At 36.0% G+C, this 17,149-nt stretch overlaps 1 long non-coding RNA gene across 2 annotated transcripts in view; it reads right to left on the reverse strand.

Annotated features, from left to right (window-relative positions):
- LOC127149807 (uncharacterized) overlaps window positions 1-17,149 on the reverse strand; it is a 40,368-nt gene that overhangs the window by 20,109 nt on the left and 3,110 nt on the right. Inside the window, exon 5 of one of the 2 annotated variants that reach the window (XR_007821517.1) lies at window positions 8,299-8,520. The exons of the other annotated variant lie outside the window; for it this stretch is intronic. This is a non-coding gene — a long non-coding RNA (uncharacterized LOC127149807). Of the gene's footprint in view, window positions 1-8,298; window positions 8,521-17,149 lie in introns of those variants that run through there. 2 annotated transcript variants of the gene reach the window in all.

The following is a 17,149-nucleotide window of genomic DNA, read 5'->3' on the forward strand; positions in this document are numbered from 1 at the left end:
GACTATAGCTTAGCTAACGCGATAATAGTTATAAGCTAACCTTCTTATCAAGAACTTATCATAAATCTCCAACTATAAATAACACTAGGATATTGATGTTCAATTTAACCGTTCTCCTTCATTTGATCTCCGTTTTAAGTGATTTTTGTTTTGTTAGATTGTATTGGAGTCTACTTTCATATTTTGCATAAAAATATCAAAATAATGGATATTTCATGATATAGATTGAGAATAAGCTATCTTTAAACATGTCAATATTTGCCCCAACAATGGAGAACAGGATCTTGGTCACATAAACCTCAAGCTTTCACTCAATAGCTGACTGAAGAAGATGACGAAATGATTTCCAGATGGTGGAAAGGCTATTCCATTCAACCACTCTCTAAGGTCGGCCAGTTCATACATTTGTCTATTCATACAATCGGCCTCTTGGTCTATTCAAGCACACTTTTTCTTGATGGAGATGGAGTCCTTTATATAGGTAAATTTAGACAAAAAATCTAATCTTCTGAACATGTCATCATTGAAAGTTGCCTCTGTGTCAAGTCACATCATCTCCAACTACCACATTTGTCTTCTAGCGAATCTTTTCTCGCCTATTGATAAGGTCTTCTCACATAGTCTTCAAGCAAGTTCCTCTGCAATTCACTAGCTTCTTCTTTTGTCCATAATCTTGCATTCAGACACTAAAAACAAGGTGAAACAGGTATAAATGCTTATGCGAGTTGTATTTCTGAATATTTATGAATTTACAACATAAGCTACACGTTTTGACAAAATTTTTATGTGTTTTGGTCTCATTATTCTATCTAAAAGGCTATAATAACTTGTATTTCTACAAGTTATCACATCCCTAAATTTAGAATAATGCTTTTCCTCAAGCATCACTCGTATCATGCTTATCCCCAAGCACAATTCCTCCTCAAAGACTCACCTTCCTCCTCACATTTCTAAACTTCTCAAAATATAAGCTAGTTTTAGTCGATATTTATAGTCTACTCTTATCGTGTACTTCTCGATATGAACACATTTCTAAGTCCAAAACGCGACAAGCTTGATACTCAAAATACCCTTGTTCATTCCCCACAAGAATTTTATTTTCAAATTTTAGAAATGGTTAAAGTTCCTAAAGAGTTTTGAATCCTTTTATTTGTCAAAGAATACTTTTTATTTACTTGATACCTGACGTTGAGTGGGAAATCATAGGCACTCTATGAGTCCGTTCCTCTACTCAACTATAACTCTTATCTCCTTTTATTACTCAACTTTCTATTTTTTATTTTTTGAAGATTTGCTTCTTATTTTTGGCGAGAGGATGCAACATAGGAGTTTTTATTTCTAATTGAATAAAAGAATGATTTTTTTAAAAAAATTTTACACTTTTTGGCTTTGTTTTAACTTTTGTTAAAACGCCTTCTTTTTAAATGGCTTACGAGATTTCCAAAAGTTTTCAAAAGCTTTAGCTCGGACCTTTCACACCCCCAAATTTAAAGGATACCAATGTCTTCATTGCTAAAAATGAACGATAAGATTATTTACAAAAAAATCTTAAAAAAGAGGTTTGAGGTAAAGCTTGCTCACCTAATAAACTTTAGAACTGTTTCCTAAATAAGTTTCATTAACAAGTTAAACGCCAAAATAACAAATGAAACTTTATTTCACATGGTTTATTTTATTGAAGTTATCATTGAGACGCAAGAAAAAAATTAAAGTACTAAAACGCAGAGAGCCAAGCTTGCAACAAAAAAAACTAAATGCATAAGAATTTTGTCAAGGCATGTACTTGTATTGAAAGTATCATAAATACAAAAAATATAATTTAGATGAGTGAAAATTTTTAAAAAAATTACAAAAGTCGATAGGTAAATTACCAACATCCCTAAATTTGAGGCTGTTACGACAGTTCTGATGGTGGCGGTGGAGGCTCACAATTTCTCACATTGTAGAAGTAAGGTCAAATCGCGTAAGGGGTCTTTCAAGGTTTTGTTAAACCTATAGTACCAGAATGGTGCTACACATCAATAGGTTTTGATATCTCAATAAGGCTATGAGTTGTGTGTCGCACCTTACGGCCAACTCCTCTACCAAACCAGTTAACATTTCATTTTATTCCTTCATCGCCTCGTTTTGCTCCCTAACTGCAAGAAGTTGTGTTTGGAACTCCTGATTTTTTGTTTTAAGCTTAGCCATTTTTCCCTTGAGTTTATTTAATTGTGCCTTTGTGTTAACATTTGCGTTGTCCACTTTTAGTGACAAATTGCTCAAGTGCTTTTGACTTCGTAGATGCATTTCTTGCAAGTTGCTTTGGCACTTGATTATATCTTTAATTCCTTTCTCCATTGGTTTACGGATGTAGTGATCCATGAAATTAATGATATAATCCTCATCAACTTCTTCCTCTTCTTCATCTCTCACTGCCTCCTTCAACTTATCTATTCGCGTTGAGGCATCTGAAGTTGATTTGGACAGTGAGGGGAGGCATGCCTTGCTATCAACCTTAGGGTTTATTTCTTTTTTCCCTTGGAGTGGGTTGTTTAACTTCCTCCTCTAAAACTTCTTTTCTTTTTAGGGATAAAACTAGACTTCTTGCTCGATCTTCTTGCTCCTTGAACGCGTCATCAATAAATGAGGTATGGTTTGAGGGGGAATCTTGGAAAATATCCTGATTGGAATCTTCAAGGCTCGAAGTTTTATTTATGCTACTTGGCTTGACAACAAGGGATAGAGGATTTTTCTCTAGTTGCGGGGTGGAGGTTCCTTCCTTTGTATGTATAACAAGGGCAAGATTTTTATTAGTTTCTTGCTTGGATGAGGAAGAGGTATTTTGGATTTCTTGGGTTGAGGTTAGAGATTTGGATTTTTTGAGAGGTGATGGAGGCGTTTTAGACTCAGTGGAAGTTTGAGAGATGGTTGCTTTAGAGGATTTGGATTTACTGGGTGAGGGGAGATCGTTGGGCTTCTTCTTCTTGGGACTCTTTGAGGATGTAGGTGGAAAGGTTTCCTTAGAGTCCTTCGCCTTAGAGGATTTTATTCTCTTTGATCCTTAAGCCTCCTCCTCACCTTGTCATTTGTGTTTCAGTGGGACATCATCTTCCCCTTTCTCTTTATCTTTATCATCCACTTTTTCAACCATTGATCTACCGTCTTGTTTGGTTTTGAAGTGTTTCAGCATAGCCTTGTTCTTATGGACGACAATTATGCTGGGAAGGGTTGCGGAGGACCAAATCCCATCCTATATACTAACCTTAAAGTAGGTAGGAGTGAATTTTGTCTTGTACCCTATGTTCCCAACTATCCACCCGATCTTACCCCTTAAATTGGAGGCTTATTGGGCCAACACTAATGAGCTACCCTTACCTATGCAGATCTAAGTATAATCCTGTGTGGACAGGAGTTCATAGTTAGCTTAGGATTAAGATTAAGTTACCTAAGTCACCAATAATCGAGATAATCAGTTTTAAACAGTAAACGACGTTATAACGTAAAAGTGACTATTTCATAGTTCAGTCTTATGTAAACACTTTACATAGGATACCCCCACTTTCATATCTCTACATAAACGATTCAGGATCACCTCGTTTGTACTAACTACAAAGTGGGTCCCATCTATAATTTCTCTGAATAAGGCACCCAACCTTTATTCATATACTATAGACTATTTAGGCTATATACTCGAACTTGATCCACGTTTATGTTTCTACATAAAGTTCAAGTTTACTCAAAAATATCCTCTGGACTTTAGTTTATTGGATTTAAGATTATAGTATTAAATTTCTAAAAAACGACTTCATTGAATAGAATATAATTACAAACTACAAGTTTTAGGAAATAAATTGCAATACTTATATATTGTTTGCCATTTATTAATCTCAACCTATCTTAGTGCAATTAAGGCTTGAGATCGAATAACTAAAGCATAAGTCTTTCATCCGAGGACATCTCAAGACAATGTATGCATGAGTTCGAATAAAATAAAGAGGCAGAATTCTTTAATCACGAACAATCTCGTTGCCACTAAGGCCCGAGATCCAATAACTAAAGACAAAAGTCTTTCATCTCGAGGCAATATATGTCTGAGATCGAATAAAATAAATCCAGAATTCTTTCATCCCAAGCAATCTCGATGTCGTACTAAGGTTAGAGATCCAATAACTAAAAGAAAAATTATTTCCTCCTGGGGCATCTCGGTGCAACTAAGGCTCGAGATTGTGTATCATAATCCACACAATTGTTCAAATTTGAAAGTCATCGTTTAAAACAAACAATACAGCCCGATAACCCATCCTAACTCAACCCCTATTTTAATGCCTTGGGTTAGGTTAGGTTGGTAATACAATTCGGGTTATTCAGGTTACCAACCCAACCAATCCAAAAATAAGGGTTGGGTTGAGCATGTCCCCGAACCCAACCCAACTCAACTCTTTTACACCCTTAATTTCAGCTATGAATTGCTCATCATCTATAATACATCTAAACAAGAACGTAAAATTAGAAAACAACCTCAAATTAAGCGGAAACAGATAGCATATTTAATGATACGCTATCACTTAGTTTGATCTTTTTATTCGAGGAAATTTTGAGATTTAAGATGAAATCAACAAAAATATTTGAGTATTAATTTCTATATATATAAATAAACTAAAATATCCTCCCAATTTCTTGAGGTAATATTTTATCTTCTTTTATCTTATATATGTTTTGTAATGATTTTTAGACATTTTCAAAATATTTACAAAATATAGTAAATTTTATCGGTTATAGATACAGATAAACTTCAATCAACAGCTATCAACACCAACTTCTATCAATGTTTATCAGTGAATTGAGACATTTATCAGTGTTTACCATTAATAAACAATGAAATTTTGTTATATTTTGTAAATATTTTCAACAATCTTTTCGCTAACAATAAAATTGTATTGTTTTTTGAGGAAATTTTTTTTCTTTCTTTCTTTTATATGTTTCGAAATTATTTTTTGAGGTAACATTTTTCTTTTCTTTTTTTTTTTTTATATATTTTATCTGTTTTGTACTTTTTTTTAGCAAACTTCTCATATTTCTTTCCATTACTGTTAGCAAACTTCTCACCAAAATAAAAACAATTGTTAGTATTCAATAAGTCGGAGGAGAAGATCATTGCTCTCAAGGTTTAAGAAAGTTCTCCAAAGATTAGAGGTCGACAAAGTGCCGAAGAAGCTCTACTTTTTCATAAAAATTAATTTAAAAAGCAACAAACGCATTCCTTTTATCCATTACATCCAAAGGGGATATTTTTTTAAAAAAATATCTTCTATGTATCTAGTTCATGCAAAGGAGAAATTTTCTTTAGAAGAAATCACATTTTCCCTCCATAAATATTGAGTTAAATCCATCAGCTATATCTTTTTTTTCTATCACATTCTGTTTATGTACGCATATTTGATCTGTTGACTTTTTTTTTGGAAATTGTATTGGGTGGTAAAATAAAAATCTAATTTAGCAATATCAGCACCAATCTTCTAAATTTTGCAGATATAATAACTTTTTAATTTTTGTTGATATTTCTTATTTTATTTTTTCATTATTACAAAATTACCCTTCTGCTGCTTTATCTTCTTCTTTCGATCCTTTCTTTATCGTTCTTCTCTTTCAATCTCCATTCTTCGTTTTCTTCTTCTCTTATCCGTCGTTCTTCTTCGTGATTTCTCCTATTTGTCGACTTCTCTTCTCCTCGTCTTCTTCAGCCTCTTCTCCACCGTCCTTCTCTTCTCTCTTCAGTTTCGTTCTTTTAGATTTCTCCCTCTTCGTCGGCTTCTTTTTTTATCATCTTCTTCTCATCTTCTTCTCCTATTCTCCTCATTTTTTCTTCAGGGAAAACAAGAATTATGTATGTATTTCTTTCCCTTTTTTAAAGCCCTAATATTATTTCTGTGAATTGCTCATATATTATTTATTAAAATTAGGGCTACGATTTGTTATTCTCATCTCTTTTATTTGTTCCTAATATCTTTTATCGAAAGGGGCTTTGTAAACCTGATATTTTCTTTGTTTAATTTCTTTAAATGTGGAAAAAAAAAAGAAAATGGAAATTAAGTGTAAATATATATATATATATATATTAAATGGTTTTATTAAATAAATTAAAGAAAAGAAAGGATAAAAAAAAAGAGAAGAAAATTTCATTTTTTCTTTTCTTCTTCTTCTCTTCCTTTCACCGCCAAGCATTTTGAAGATAAATTCTCATCCAACTTCCATTCTTTTCCTTCAATTTGCAGAGAACATTTAAGAGAGATTTTTGGAAGAAGTAAAGGAATTTTACTAGAACTTTGAGGTTGAAGAAGAGGAGGAGAACTCAAGCAAAGTGTATCCACGGCTAAATTTTGGTTCATTCTGCACATCACTGGTTTTTAATTCGGTTTGAACTCTTCAAAGCATGAATTAGTAAGAAGTTTTGTTTTAACAACTACAGTTTTCACAAAAGAGCTGAGTAAAGTTCGAGCTTTGTGTAAAATTTATAAGCAGACATGTTTTAATATTTTTAGATGATTTATGAAATTTTCATTAACTACATGACTGAGATCTTGAGCATAAGGCTAGAGATTACCGTGTACACATTGGTTATATTCCATTGTTAACGTTGAGTGTACTCCGTAACAACGATGTTGTCGTAAGTGCTGGACAGGCCCCACTACGACAAAGACGATGGGAGTGTTGGGCGGGCCCCACTACATCGTAGAGCTTGTAAACGTTGTTGTACTGGGTGTACCCTACACAACGTAGATTTTTCATGTTAGTTAAAATGCTTTGATATACTTGATATGCCTTGCTAGATTTCAATGACGAACATGCTGAGTATTTGAGGAAGCTATTCTTACTACTACACGTTTACATTTACGACTTGTATAAACAGATTTATATGTGTAAAGTTTTCACGTGCTCTTATCTTTAAATTCATAGTTTTAAACTGACTCACTCACTAAGCTTCATAGCTCACCCTTTCCAAAATGTTTTACCCATTTTCCAGGTAGAGATCAAGTTCCCGGTGCCTGATAGACTGCCTTAGTCTGCCGAAGCTCCATTATCGATTGCCAGTACGTGTTTTAAGTTGGGCATTGAGTCTATTGTGTTATGATGTATATACACCCTTGTATGTTATAGATACTCCACAGTTTGTATAAGCTCTAGGAGCTGTAGTTGTGTAAATTTTGTTGGTTATATTTTGATTAAGGTGTCTTTAGGTTTACTCATGAAATCGGTAAATTTTGAGGTACACTTCATATATGTGTTTGACTAGTCTAGGATCCGCTATGTTTTGTTGCATGTATAATAGTTTATATACTAGATTGGCAAGTTCATCACATGAAAGTTTTAAGTAGAATCGACAGATACAGGTACAGAAAAGCGTTGTTCGTCGGCTTCACGCCATCTTTCGGTCTAAGGTAGCAGGTAGTCCGGAAGGGGGTGTGACAGGCTTCGTAGATCAGTTCTGTTTTATTTAGTTACGTTTGATACTGTTTTTTTTTTTTTTAATTTGTATCAGTTTTTTATATCAGTGGTATGATATTTTTATATTGTATGTATTAAGTGACTGATACACTTACTACGTGTTTTTTATTTTCCCTAAATTGTTGCAGTTCATTGTAGTTATGGTTAAGCTTGCGGTAATTGTTTTCCATAGTGGTCAATGGGATGAGCAACGGTCCTATGTGGATTACAAAACAAATTGTGTTTTGGTTGATGGAGTGATATCATCATTTGATTCTTTTGTGAACTTGATACGTACTGAAATTCAGGTTGAGTCATGTACTGAACTTTCGGTTTTGTTGCTTATAGGTAGTAATGGTGTTCAACATGTTCTAAAGATTGTTGAAAATAAAGATGTGATTTCGTTCTTGAAATTGGTTAAGGATCAATCTACCCAATATCCTTTAGTTGCTCATTCTGTAAATACAGTTTTGGATGTTTCAATTGGTTCTTCTTGTTCTTCTTCCATAGTTGAGTTTGATTTGGAAGATGAATTAACAATTTTTAGAGATGTTGATATTACTAATAGTAAGGATGGGTTGACCTTTAAAGAGAAGGATTTGTTTTGTAGTAAAGAAATTTTGTTGAAGTCATTTCGTTTTATAGCTGTCAAGAGTAATTTTGAATTTAAGACATTTAGATCTAATTCAAGATCAATTGTAATGTCCCAACTTTTCGGACTATGCTGAGGTCACTACGTAGTACTAAGACTCGACAGTAAAATACACAAACTCATAAAAGACCAGTTACGATTCATTAAAACCGTTTAAAATATCACAAAAGTAATTTCGGGCCCTATTTTAAATCACATTCCCAAGAATTCCAAAATATTGTTCTCAAATCATCAAAACACAAAACCACCAATCAAATGTTCTAACCATGACTCGATCTGACAATGAAAAAACATAACAAGTAACAAAATACATCAGTGGAAGCATAAAGAAAACCAGACGCGTCCATATGGCCTTCACGCATCCTTCTTGCCCCTCGTCGGTCTGCCCCTTGCCATACCCTTACCTGAAAAGTTAAAGAGAAAAAGAGTGAGTATAAAATATACCCAGTAAGGGACCCACTACTGAGCCCGTTAGGGTGATAACAGTTAGCTTCCTATTAAGGGGAACCCTACGTACACAGTCTAGTGGTTTCGTAGAACGCACACATCAATCAGTCTAGTGATCCCGTCGGATGCACATATCAGTCTAGTGATCCCGTCGGATGCACATATTAGTCTAGTGATCCCGAAGAATGCACATATTAGTCTAGTGATCCCGAAGGATGCACATATCAGTCTCGTGATCCTGAAGGATACACATAGAAGTTGTGTTCCCGATGGATGCACATATAGTTTAGTGATCCCGAAGGATGCACATATCAGTGTCATGATCCCGAAGGATACGGTGCCTATAAGGTACGCTACCCCATAAATAAAGTTAACTGTTACCCCTCAGTCCATACTAAACCGTCTACAATAGTCACATCACAATAACATTCAAGTTAACGTTTCTGTTTATAAGCTTAACCAGTCCGACAGCTTAAGTTTAATCAACAGTCTCCTCGGTCGCTATATGTATGTCCAACCCACACTTCATCGTGACATTCCCTAAATTCAGTCTAATAGTAAAATCACCACTTTGTAAATCCCCCTGAAGGTACTTCATCTCAATTCAAACCCTAGCACATCTACAGGTAATCTATTATATGCATAACGTCCATATTAGGCATAACAGTCGTATTTAGTTTACAGCACCGCTCAACCGCGTATACACAATCTACCCAAGAGATTTCCAAACCCTTGGTACCTCCACGACATAATTCATAACCAGTATCTTGATAACATACTTCAACTTTTTACATCATTAAGATTTTCATTATCCATCGGCATTACTATTCCAATTGACAGCACAACCCATCAACATAACCACAATACATAGAACATCAGACCATCAGTACCCATCAACAGAACAACTCATTACATATATAAGTACATAGGCTACAACTAACGGTCACGTTACCTTTAATCAGTCAAGAGCATATAAGTGATATGTACTAGTCAAACATGCGTCAATCAATTCAATACAGTTATTATCGTATAATTCTCATGTGGGTTACTATGTTTTCAGTCTCGGTTCGAGGTCCAGTAGTAAGAAAGCCTATACCTGAGATGTAGCTAAAATCTCGTTCAAGTCCGCGTTTAAACGAATCCACCTAAACACAAACATAGGGGTTTAACAATGACATCACCACAATCCACAGTACAAAACGCTCCAAAGCAACAACTACCGACTTACCCAAGCAGAGGGGAGTTGGCTTGTTGTAAACCCGATATTTTCTTGGTTTAATTTCTTTAAATGTGGAAAGAAAAAAAAAGAAAAAGAAAATGGAAATTAAGTGTAAATATATATATATATATATATTTATTTATTTATATATTAAATAGTTTTATTAAATAAAGTAAAGAAAAGAAAGAAAAGAAAGGGTAAAAAGAAGAAAAGGAGAAGAAAATTTCATTTTTTCTTTTCTTCTTCTTCTTCTCTTCCCTTCACCGCCAAGATTTTGAAGACATCCAAGTTCCATTTTTTTTTTCTTTTTCCTTCTTCAATTTGCAGAGAACTTCTAAGAGAGAGTTTGGAAGAAGAAGAGAAATTTTACTAGAATTTTTAGGTTGAAGAAGAGGAGGAGAACTCAAGCAAAGTGTATCCATGGCTGAATTTAAGTTCATTCTGCACATCACTGGTTTTTAATTCGGTTTGAACTCTTCAAAAGGAATTAAGAGGTGAGATTTACATTTACTGAAAGTTAACTCATTTTTAAACAAACTTTATGAAGAACGTTGGAGCAAATTCGGATATTCATTTGGTGCTTTTTGATGAAGAAAACAGGGCAGTTGGTTTTCACTCGAAATCAGGAGGTCTCTGGTTTTTCTTGTATTTCAGAGTGTATCGGTGGAGTTAGAATCTCTATTTGGTATGGTTGGAAAGCTTATTCAATTTACTACAACGTTCATGCAGAAATGGTAAACCAAAAACGACTAAACACCAGTTAAATTGTAGGGACAAGTTAAAGAGGTCGTGTGCACGCGATTCTGGAAGTGGTTCTGTTTTGAGGGTTATATGTGTTTATGCACGGGGAATCAGTGTCACACCCCCTCCCGGACTACCTGCTACCTTAGACCGAAAGATGGCGTGAAGCCGACGAACAACGTTTTTCTGTACCTGTATCTGTCGACTCTGCTTAAAACTTTCATGTGATGAACTTGCCAATCTAGTATATAAACTATTGTACATGCCACAAAACACAGCGGATCCTAGGCTAGTCAAACACAGCTAGTCAAACACATACATGAAGTGTACCTCAAAATTTACCAATTTCACGAGTAAACCTAAAGACACCTAAATCAAAATATAACCAACAAAATTTACACAACTACAGCTCCTAAAACTTATACAAACTGTGGAGTATCTATAACATACAAGGGTGTGAATACATCACAACACAACAGACTTTATGCCCAACTCAAAACACGTACTGGCAATCGATAATGAAGCTTCCGCATACTAAGGCAGTCTATCAGGCACCGGGAAGTCGATCTCTACCTGGAAAATGGGTAAAACATTTTGGAAAGGGTGAGCTATGGAGCTCAGTGAGTGACTCAGTTTAAAACTATGAATTTAAAGATAAGAGCACGTGAAAACTTTACACATATAAATCTGTTTATACAAGTCGTAAATGTAAATGTGTAATAGTAAGAATAGCTTTCTTAAATACTCGGCATGTTCATCATTGAAATCTAGCAAGGCATATCAAGTATATCGAAGCATTTTAACTAACATGACGAATCTACGTTGTGTAGGGTACACCTAGTACAACAACGTTTACAAGCACTACGATGTAGTGGGGCCCGCCCAGCACTCCCATCGTCTTTGTCGTAGTGGGGCCCGCCCAGCACTCACGACAGCATCGTTGTTACGGAGTACACTCAACGTCAACAACGAAATCTAACCAGTGTGCACACGGTAATCTCTAGCCTCAGGCTCAAGATCTCAGTCATGTAGTTAATGAAAATTTCATAAATCATCATAAAATATTAAAACATGCCTGCTTATAAATTTTACACAAAGCTCGAACTTTACTCAGCTCTTTCGTGGAAAATTGTAGTTCTTAAAACAAAACTTCATACTAATCCATGCTTTGCTTAAAATATTGTGGTTTAAATACTTTCCAAACATTTAATATCTACGTGCTAGCATAAATTTCTTTAAGAAATCTAGTCTCCAAATGTATACTTGAAAATAGTCATGAAATTCAAATACCTTTCATGGCTTCGTAAATAAACATTTATCGCATTCAATCATAATAACAGTTATGGAAAATATTTCAAAGTTGGTTTTGTCACTCACAGTCTTGGGCTAGATCCTTGGTCTATAAGCTCGGTTTAATTCTTCTCGGCCTGCCAACAACCCAACCGAGTATTAAAACCTTAAACATTCTGGTTTCCTAAAGATATACATAACATGTCGCACCAAAGATGACGCTCACGAAAACAAAGCTTAAGAAATAAAATCCTATTTCAACAATTCTTTAAAATTTCCAGATTTCTAACATAAACTTCAAAGAACTATAACTTTCTCAATACTTAACCAAAATGAGTGTTCTTTATATCAAACTCTTCATTTTGAGATCCTCTAAAACTTACCTGAAGACATATAAATCTGATTCCCCGTGCATAAACACATATAACCCTCAAAACAGAACCACTTCCAGAATCGCGCGCACACGACCTCTTTAACTTGTTCCTACAATTTAACCCATTTTTAGTCGTTTTTGGTTTACAATTTCTTCATGAAAGTTGTATTAAATTGAATAAGCTTTCCAACCATACCAAATAGAAATTCTAACTCCACCGATACACTCTGAAATACAAGAAAAACCAGAGACCTCCTGATTTCGAGTGAAAATCAACTGCCCTGTTTTCTTCATCAAAAAGCACCAAATGAAAATCCGAATTTGCTCCAACGTTCTTCATAAAGTTTGTTCAAAAATGAGTTAACTTTCAGTAAATGTAAATCTCACCTCTTAATTCCTTTTGAAGAGTTCAAACCGAATTAAAAACCAGTGATGTGCAGAATGAACTAAAATTCAGCCATTGATACACTTTGCTTGAGTTCTCCTCCTCTTCTTCAACCTAAAAATTCTAGTAAAATTTCTCTTCTTCTTCCAAACTCTCTCTTAGAAGTTCTCTGCAAATTGAAGAAGGAAAAAGAAAAAAAAATAAAGGAAACTTGGATGTCTTCAAACTTGGCGGTGAGGGGAAGAGAAGAAGAAGAAGAAAAGAGAAAATGAAATTTTCTTCTCCTTTTCTTCTTTTTGTCCTTTCTTTTCTTTCTTTTCTCTAATTAATTTAATAAAACTATTTAATATATAAATATATATATTTATATTTACACTTAATTTCCATTTTTTTTTCTTTTTTTTTTTCCACATTTAAAGAAATTAAACCAAGAAAATATCGGGTTTACAACTTACCTTCCCTTTAGAAAATTTCGTCCTCGAAATTTAGAATGTCCTTAACTGAAAAGTATCGGATAGCTCTTCTTCATCTGATATTCTGGTTCCCAAGTTGCCTCCTCCGCTCCATGATGTCTCCACAAAACTTTTATGAGTGGAATCGTTTTGTTTCTCAAAACTTGTTCCTTTCTGTCGAGAATCTGAACTGGTTCTTCAACATAACTCAAATCTTCTTTTAATTCAACTGGTTGATCTTGCAACACATTCGATGGATCTGGTATATATTTTCTTAACATGGATACATGGAATACATCATGTATTCGTGCAAGTTCTATTGGCAACTCAAGTCTATACGCTGCTGGTCCCACTCGTTCCGTTATCTGATATGGCCCAATATATCTAGGACTTAACTTACCTTTTCTTCCGAAGCGAATAACACCTCGCCATGGAGATAATTTCAAGAAAACTTGATCTCCAACTTGGAATTCTAGGTTTCTTCGTCGCTTATCCGCATAACTTTTCTGTCGATCTTGGGCTTTCCTCAGATTTTCTCTGATCAACTTAATATTGTTTGTCGTAATCTGAACCAACTCAGGACCTACTAACTTCCGCTCTCCCACTTCATTCCAGCACACAGGAGTTCTGCATGGTCTCCCGTATAAGGCTTCATATGGTGCCATACCGATACTAGACTGATAGTTATTATTATAAGCAAACTCCATAAGTGGCAAGTGGGTATCCCAACTTCCTTTAAGTTGTAGGACACATGCTCTCAACATGTCCTCTAAAGTTTGGATGGTCCTCTCGGACTGACCATCTGTTTGGGGATGAAATGATGTACTAAACTTTAGCCCTGTTCCCATTGCTTTCTGTAAACTAGGCCAAAATTTAGAAGTAAACCTCGGATCCCTATCTGAAACTATGGACACTGGTACTCCATACTGACTCACAATCTTATCAACATATAATCTCGCTAGCTGGTCTAACGTAGATGTCATTTTAATCGGTATAAATCGTGTCGTCTTGGTGAGTCTGTCTACTATTACCCATATACCATCATGTCCACTGGATGTACGAGGTAATCCAAATAGAAAATCCATAGTAATATGCTCCCATTTCCACTCTGGCACTGGCAAAGGATTAAGAAATCCTCCTGGCCTCTGTCTTATTGGTTTAACCTGTTGACAAATCAAACATCTATCAACATATTCAGCTATCTCTTGCTTCATTCCAAACCACCAATAAGTCTTCTTTAAAGTTCTGTACATCTTGGTGCTACCTGGATGCATAGCGTAAGCTGAACTGTGAGCTTCTTCTAGAATAGCATTCTTAAGCTCACTGATATTCGGAACACATAATCTTCCTTGTTTAACAATGGCTCCATCTGTTCTCAGCTCAAACTCCACCTCTAAGCCTTTCTTGGATTTCTCAAACTTCTTCTGTAAATTACTGTCTTCTTACAATCTCAGTTACTAGAGAAGACCGAACCTGAAATTGAGCTAAGAGACTTCCTGAATCCTCTGTAGTTACTACTGCCTTGGAACCTCTTAACTCATTCAACAATGCTACTCGAATACCACACAAGGCACTCTTCGGAAGTCTTGACTTCCTACTTAATGCATCTGCTACTACGTTGGCCTTACCTGGATGATACTCTATAGTACAATCATAATCTTTAATCAGTTCTAGCCATCGCCTTTGTCTCAGATTTAGCTCTTTTTGATCAAGAATATACTTCAGACTTTTATGATCTGTGAAAATATGGCACTTTTCCCCGAACAAATAGTGTCTCCAGATTTTTAGTGCTAAAACAACTGCTGCTAGCTCAAGATCATGGGTAGGGTAATTACACTCATGCTCCTTCAACTGCCTTGAAGCATAAGCTATTACATTCCCATCTTGCATAAGCACACAACCTAATCCTAGCCTTGAAGCATCACAATAAATCACATAGTCCTTCCCTGTTACAGGAAGTGCCAAAATAGGTGTTGTAACTAGTCTTTTCTTCAATTCCTGAAAACTTTGCTCGCATTTATCTGACCACTCAAACTTAACATTCTTCCTTGTCAAAGCGGTCAAAGGCAATGCCAATCGAGAGAAATCCTGAATAAAACGCCTATAGTATCCTGCCAAACCCAGGAAACTACGTACTTCTGTCGCACTAATTGGTCTTTCCCAATTGACAACCGCTTCTACTTTTTGTGGATCGACACTAACTCCTTTTGCTGAAACTACATGCCCCAAAAATACTACTTGTTCCAACCAGAACTCACATTTGCTGAACTTAGCGTATAACTGTTTTTCACGTAGAGTCTGTAGAACAATCCTCAGATGTTCCTCATGAGATTCTCTGTCAACTGAGTAAACTAATATATCATCAATGAACACAATCACAAACTGATCTAAATACCGATGGAAGATCCTGTTCATGAGATCCATGAAAGCCGCTGGCGCATTCGTTAAACCGAATGGCATAACTCGAAACTCATAATGCCCATACCTCGTTCTAAATGCTGTCTTAGCAATATCTGATTCTTTAACCTTTAACTGGTGGTATCCTGACCTTAAGTCAATCTTAGAGAACAACGTTGCTCCCCTTAGTTGATCAAATAAGTTTTCAATGCGTGGTAAAGGATACTTGTTACGTATTGTAACCTTGTTTAACTGTCTATAGTCAATACATAATCTGAGAGTACCATCTTTCTTTTTCACAAAAAGCACTGGTGCTCCCCACGGCGAAACACTAGGCCTGATGTATCCCTTGTCAACTAGTTCCTGTAACTGCATCTTCAATTCTTTTAGCTCGCTTGGAGCCATTCTATACGGAGCCTGTGAAATAGGTGCTGTTCCTGGTAATAATTCAATGGTGAACTCAATCTCTCTATCAGGTGGCAAACCTGACAGATCATCTGGAAATACATCAAGAAACTCTTTCACCACAGGAACATCTTCTGGCTTTAGTTTTTCTCTCTGCACTACTACGATGTGTGCAAGAAACGCTGTGCAACCCTTCCTCAGTAATTTCTCAGCTTTCAAAACTGAGATTAGACTTCTAGAAATGGCCTTCCTCATACCTCTAAAAACCACTTCAGCAAAGCCTGGTTTTCTGAAAACCACTTCCTTCCTATGGCAATCCATAGATGCATAATGAGCAAATAAGAAATCCATTCCCAAAATTACATCTAACCTCTGCAACTCTAGTGGTAGCAAGTCCACTAGCAAACTGATACCTTCTACTAAAACTTCACAATTACGTAACACCTCATTAACAAGTAAAACATCACCAACTGGAGTGTATATAGCTAACCCCTCAGATAAAGGCTCTAGCATCCTATTCAACTTAGTCAGAAATATACTAGAAACAAAGGAATGCGTAGCACCTGGATCAAATAAAACATCTGCAGGTACATTACAAATAAGAATCGTACCAGTAATAACGTCTGGTGCATCCTCTACTTCTTGTTGAGTCATAGCATAGACTTTTCCCTGTTGCCTCGGTCTTCCAACAACTCCCTTTTGCCTTGCACCACTGGTGCCCTCTGTTGGAACCACTGAAACTCTCGATTGCTCAATTGTCTGGGACCCAACTCCCTAATTTCTCTGAACTGTCATGTTCAACTGCGGACAATCTTTCTTGAAATGTCTTGGCTGTCCGCACTGGTAACATACACCGGCACCTACCAAACACTGACCCCAATGGTTCCTGCCACAACTCGTGCATGGTATTCGCCTGACGGTACTAGCAATAGACTCCTGACCTGGTTGCGATCTTACTGTTGATCTAATGGGTTGACTAGGTATTCTCTGGCTCTGTCTCTGAAAAACACTACCATAACTCACGTTCCTCGATGCTTGGCCTCCAGAGCGATTCTTAAAATCTTGACGGCTTGAAATATTTATCCCAGGCGTGAACCTCCGCTGCTCACGGCCTCTAAACCCACTAGCTGTTGAAGTCCCACGACTAAGCTCCACTGCCGATTTCTCTTCTGTTATACTCTGCTCCACACGAAGGGCAGTCTCCACTAACTGAGAGAAATTCGTCCACTTAGCAATGGCTGTAACTGGGGTACGTATTTCAAAACGCAACCCTCTTTCAAACCTTCGGCACCTGTCACTCTCAGAAGCTATAATAACGTCAGCA

Source organism: Cucumis melo, chromosome 6, assembly GCF_025177605.1.
Source record: "Cucumis melo cultivar AY chromosome 6, USDA_Cmelo_AY_1.0, whole genome shotgun sequence".
NCBI lineage: Eukaryota > Viridiplantae > Streptophyta > Magnoliopsida > Cucurbitales > Cucurbitaceae > Cucumis > Cucumis melo.